Source organism: Herpailurus yagouaroundi, unplaced genomic scaffold (assembly GCF_014898765.1).
Source record: "Herpailurus yagouaroundi ecotype Mexico unplaced genomic scaffold, PumYag 196, whole genome shotgun sequence".
Taxonomy (NCBI): Eukaryota; Metazoa; Chordata; class Mammalia; order Carnivora; family Felidae; genus Herpailurus; species Herpailurus yagouaroundi.
Window position 1 is genome coordinate 2,161,041 of NW_024412427.1, and position 6,000 is coordinate 2,167,040.

The 6,000-nt window shown below is 50.9% G+C and overlaps 1 long non-coding RNA gene across 1 annotated transcript; it reads right to left on the minus strand.

Annotated features, from left to right (window-relative positions):
* Window positions 1–2,626: 2,626 nt before the first annotated feature.
* On the minus strand, window positions 2,627–4,757 carry LOC121011978 (uncharacterized). Its single transcript, XR_005781888.1, has 4 exons — window positions 4,498–4,757; window positions 4,197–4,355; window positions 3,799–3,842; window positions 2,627–3,586 (listed from the first exon to the last, which is right to left on the minus strand). It is a non-coding gene; the product is annotated as an uncharacterized LOC121011978 (long non-coding RNA).
* Between the last annotated feature and the right edge of the window lie 1,243 nt (window positions 4,758–6,000).

The following is a 6,000-nucleotide window of genomic DNA, read 5'->3' on the forward strand; positions in this document are numbered from 1 at the left end:
TGTTACTCAGAGTGTGCAAGTCCTACCCTGGCTGCTAGGGGCACACAGATGAGTCAGGCCAAATTGGAACCCAAAGGAGGTATTAGTGATAAAACCAGGGCTTCATCAGGGACGCTTGGGAAGCTTTGGGGCTTAGTGGGGAAAGAGAAGTCAGAGGCCACATACACCAGGGATTCGTCTGTGGAGAGAAAATCAGGTCAGAGCGATCATACTAGAACTAGCCAGGTTACCTCCAGGTCCATAGGCATCCGTGGCCACCAGCCCCCCGCATTTCCTTAGGCCAAGCAGAGAGGGAGAATGGAGGTGGTATAGTTACATGAACACTGCTCATGAGGTCAGGACGCTGACCTTCAAATCCTAGCTTTTTACTGCATCAGTGCCTTCATTTTTCCATCTGTAGAATCTGGCCATTGGACTAATCCAAGGAGTTCTTTATATTCTGGTCCTATTGGGTTTGGCCCTTGGTATCAGACTAGACCCATTCGACCCGGGGAATGACCACAGCCACGGCCCTCCAGATACATGAGCTCCGCAGCACACAAGATTCCCTGCACCACTGTTGCCTTGAAGGATGCGATTATGGCCATTGTAATGAAGAAACTGAGTGTCACTGAGTCTCAGAGAGGTGCTGCCACCTGCCTGAGGCAACAAGCAAGTCAGAGGCAAAGCGGACATTCAAACCTCGGTCTCATGAGCCCTGTGACAGGGCTGCTTCTCCAAGCTTCTCCCTCCCAGGGCCTAGGTCAGAGAGATCGGGCCTAGAAGCACAGGCACAGGCGACCCTCTAGGTTCTGCACCTGGAGGACGGCAGGAGGTGGTGTGGAAAGGCAGAGGTTCTGCCAGCTGTTAGGGGTGAGGCAGCCCCTGGCCAAGGACAGCAGAGCATCAGCGGATTTAGGCCACGCTGGGGGAGGGGGTGGCCGGTGTGTCCTCTATCTGAGCCTAGCCCTTCTTACCTTCCTCAGAGCCCTTGTATCAGAGCCTCAGCCCCGCCTCACCCGGCCCCACAGAAGCCAACCCCTCTCCCCAGCCCCCAGTGCCCCCAGGCTGAACCATCTGGTAAAGGAAGGCCTGATTCCTTTAATCCAGTGGGCCCCCTGGTGGACCGGCTGGTGGTTGCCCTTCAGTCAAGAAATAAGATTTACAACGTGGGCAGTGGCAGGGACCTAGCCAGGCCTTGTCCCCAAGCAGATACAGAGCGAGCCCTGTTGCACCCCAAGACTCTGTCCTCAGTCTCAGCCTTTGCCCCTTCCTTGTAGATAGGAGCTTCTCCCCCAAGTCCAGAACATTCGTAGGATTCCTGCACCTCACGCAACAAGCACGAGGCCAGCATCGCTTCTTCTCTGAGCATGGCTGGTCATCCTGGCACAAAGCTGAGGGCCGACAGACCTGGCACCAGTCCAGGGAGAGGGGCAGGCTCTAGCTTTTTCTGCTTCTGCAGAAGGACAACAGGGACAAGGAAGGAGTGCATTTGACAAGTATATACGTGGAGATATACGTGAAGTGAAGGACAACAGAGAGACAGAGGGAAATGTGGCAGACAGAGCTGTTTGGTCAAAGGATGATTTCAGGTGGTCCAGACACACTAGGAGATGGGGCCCTCACAAAGAACTTGCCACTGTTTGCCAGAGTGCCCTTTCTTGGCCTGCCCAGTAGAAGGACTTGACCGAGCTCCTGCCTTGAGAAAGGAAGAGAAGGTCACCCCCAAGCTAGCCAGGAGCCCCTCCATCTCTGACCCACTCAGAGAGATATAGTAGGTGAAATTCATTCAGGCACCCTCTGTCAGCGTGGCCGACGTTCTAGATTGTTCTGTGTTCTGAGACTTCCTCCACCATTCCCCTTCTTGTGCTCCTCCTCCAGAGGAGGCAGCCCTGCCCCCTGTGGTCTGGGGGCTCTCCTGGTCTCCTTGCCTCCCACTGACCACCCCAGTCCCCAGGCATTTCTCCCAAAAAACTCTTGATTATCTAATCTTGTCTTGACACCTGCTTTTCAGAGGCTCCAAAGAACGCACACATCCATTTGTTTTGGCTTCAATTATTCAAGCAGGGACGGAAAAGAAAATAAGGAGGCAGAAGAAGTTTTGGAAAAGTAAGAACATGTGTTTTTCTAATACATATCATTATTAAATGAAGACGGTTTTCAGATTTCATTAGAAACATTAGAATGAGTGAGGTCCCTTGGGTGCCTGGGTGGCTCAGTGGGTTAAGTGTCCGACCTCAGCGCAGGTCACGATCGCACTGTTCCTGAGTTTGAGGCCCTGCATGGGGCTCTGTGCTGACAGTTCAGAGCCTGGAGCCTGCTTTGGGTTCTGTGTGTGTGTGTGTCTCTCTCCGCCCGTCCCCTGCTCGTGCTCTGTCTTTGTCTCTCAAGAATAAACATTGAAAAAAAGTACAAAAGGAAAGAGTGAGATCCCCGTTGTATTTATTTTTTTTAAAGTTGATTGATTTATTTTGAGAGAAAAAGGAGGGAGGGGCAGAGAGAGAGGGAGACAGAGAATCCCAAGCAGGCTCCGCTGTCACTGCAGAGCCTGACGTGGGGCTTGATCTCATGAACCATGAGATCATGACCTGAGCTGCAATCAAGAGTCAGATGCCTAACTGACTGAGCCACCCAGGCACCCCTCCCATTGTATTTAAATGAAAATACTCACCATATCCCTAAAATTTTAGCACTTGCAACCATGTAATTTATGATGAAAAATATTATATGACAACTTGAAACATTCTAGGCAACGGCAGCTTCACAAAACTTTGTTTCAGGTGTGTGTATGTCCAAGAAAAATAAATTTCGTGAAGGCCACGCTCCCCGACCTGAAATCCTTGTGTGACTCCTAATCAAGACTGAATCACATAGCAGAAGGTAAGAAATGCAAGGGTATCATTTCATTATTAGGTAGCTTAGGGGCTGCACCCCCACACTAAGACTTAAGGTTGCTAAACTGGGTCACAGTGTTTCTTTTCCCGATTTATGATGGGTCTACATTTGAGACCCTAAAGTAGCTTGGAACAAAGGCACGACCTGCTCCATTTCCAGCCCTAAGTTCCAGACGTGGCCCAAGAACACGCTACTCGCACAAGTGGAAAGGCAGCAACACCAGACACAATCACCCGTCTTCCTCATCCACCCGGGGGTAATGTGTACAGCTTTCACAGGATCCAGACCCAGAAGATATGACTCAAAAATGCCCCTGGAATCTGATCAACAAAAAATCTGAAGGTCAGGAGACATTGCGAGAGAGAAACATATCCGAAAAAAACAGAAGTGCAAGAACCAAACAAAATGAAATGTGAAACAGTAACTTCTTCCCTTTTAACAAACTCTAAAGGTCCCCCCCCCCCCCCCCGCAAAGGCTGAAGACAGAGAAGCGAGGTGGGGGGCGGGGGGACATCCAGGAGTCATAGATTTTCATGTAGTTTTAAATATACAACACTATTTCTTTCTGTTGTTTTCATATTAATAAGCATTTAACTTTTGATGAAAGAAAGTTTGGGGAGTGAGAAGAGCGTGGAGGAATTGGGGGTCAGTTATCCAGGTCTCAGCCGGTGCCCATGGGTCTTCTCAGGTCTGGTTAAGAAGGGGTTTCTACCTGGGGAAAGAGGAGGGAATCAGAGATGTGGGAAGGTGCAAACTGTAGCGGGGTGGGGGGCATAGACTGGGTCCCCAGACCACCCAGGGCCTGAATCCTGCCAGCTACTCTCTTCCCAGGGGCACTGGGAGGTACTGCCCAGGAATCAGGGACAAGGGAGAGAGAATTCCAGGAGAGACATCCTCAGGAATGAGAATCTTAGAATCCCTCACCTCACATTTTTAATGTGGAGAGGAAAGTGATTCACTATTATAAGCTGTAAGAAAAAACAATGGCAATTGAAAATAATCATACTAAAAATTCGGGAACAGTTGAGGGGCTTGGAGATCACTTCATCCAAACGGCACCACCATTCAAAGAAAGGCGTGATGTCTATTACAGGAAATTAAACTGCGCCTTTTCCTCGGAAGGGGTTCTTGGGGCCTCCCTCTCTAGGGCCCACGAGACAAATTTCAGGGTAGATCCCAATTGTAAAGCTCTGTTCTCCAAGGTTTCTCAGGGCAGTGACGGTTCTCGATTCCCTCCGGGACACCGTGTTCTTCGGGAACATTCCTGGGGCAGAGGCTAGGGCAGCAGACGAGGGGTTGGGGCGGGGGTGGCGGTGTCTCACCTCAATCCCAGCTTGTCAAGGGCTCCAGACACTGCTTCTTGCAGTTGTAGAAACAACACTTCTTCGTCCTGCGGCAACCCTTATCGCGCTTGCACGCAGGGAAGAGGGTGAAAGGGCATTCAAGAAGAAACTCTGGGCAATAGCCAGGTTTCTGGTAAGCTGGGGAGAAATGCCACAGGGTGAGGTGGGGGCACCGGAGCGTCGTGGCCAGGCATCGAGGCCGGCAGGTCCCCGGGACCGCTCCGAGGAATGTTCCCCCACCCCAGCCACACGCGAGCCCGCTGCGCCCGGACACACTCACGCCTCTGCCGCTTCCGCTTCGCGGGCTGCGCCGTGTGCAGGCAGACGAGGAGGAGGAGGAGGAGGAGGATCACGGCGAGCGCGTAGAGGCCAAGCAGCTTCATGGCTCTGCCAAGCGTGTGCCTAACGCGCGGTCAGATTCTTGGCTTATATCGCTTCTGGCGGGGGCCCGCCAGCAGGGGGCGCTGTGGTTCCCAGGGTCCAAGGTCACAGGTGCCTCTCTGGGACCAGGAAAGAGCAGCGGTTTCCTTCCCCACACCCACCAGGAGAGGCTCTGCAAGAACTCCTAGGCGTCACTTTGTAACGTGCGAGAGCCCAGGAGAGCTCCCGCCTTTTCAGGGAGGGTCCGGGCTGGCCTGGCCCCTGATTCTTCGTGCTTTATGGAGTGGATTTTGAGGCAGTAGGAGGGAACTGGCTTTCCCCGGGGGCGCTCGTTAGATCCGACAGACTCCTCTCTTCTCACTGTGTATCCAGAACGATGTAAAACCCATCCCTCTGAGCAGATTTCAGAAATGGGTACATTTGAAGAGCTTACTTTGAACAAATGAACATTGGAAACACACACAGGCACAACAACAAGGCAAGAAAATGAGCTATTAGCAAGATAATATCTAGATTTATGGAGACTATCAATACATTGGGCACTGACGAGACAGAACTTTAAGATGTGTGATGAATGTTTTCTACCGCCGGTCTTTATGCCTCCATGACCTCATATAAACTTCATTTGCTGCTGAGGTCAAAAGTCTAACTGCAGGTCACTTTGGAATGTGAAACCAAGGCCCCAAGACCGTGCTGGCTCTCCCTGCCCTCCCATAAAAGTGTATGATGTCCCTGCTTGCTTGGTGGCCCTTTTCTGCAGCTGCCTCCCACAGCTGATCCCGATTCTCCTGTGTGTATCCATAAGTCTGTTTCTTCCCATTGCTTAAGATGGGTATGGTTTTTTTCAACACTGTATGGTCGGTTTAACTCTCAGAAGTCGGTAGAATACTTCTTATTAACAAATAAAGGGAAAATCATGATCATCTTCACATCAGCAGTAGAATATATAAAAAAAATCATTTCTCTGTTGATGGTAAAAGAACATACTGGCACAGGGTTAGAAGTTCACTGAGTTCATTTGATAGCAAGCGTCTATGAAATCCCTATTACGGAGGTAAGTACTTTCAGAATGCTGGAGTCAGAGCTGCCCCTCCATAAAAGCTGTTCGAATACTACAAATATTGTCAAAATCAACCTTTTCAGAATGTTGGGACTTACCAAAGGCTTGCAACAATCTATGAAGTGTTTATTCAAGAAGAACAGGTGAATCTCAACGAGAAGAGAGAGCGCTGTGGCCAATTGATTTGCCCCGTTCCCATCCCTTTCTTCCTGGCTGTGCAGCAGCCCGGGGGCCAGCGGGCTTGCGCTGCGGTAGCTCTGAGGACCAGCAGAATGGCAGGTGCAGAAACAGAGAATGGATTTGATGCTACTCAAAAGCTCCGTCTCGGGGCGCCTGGGTGGC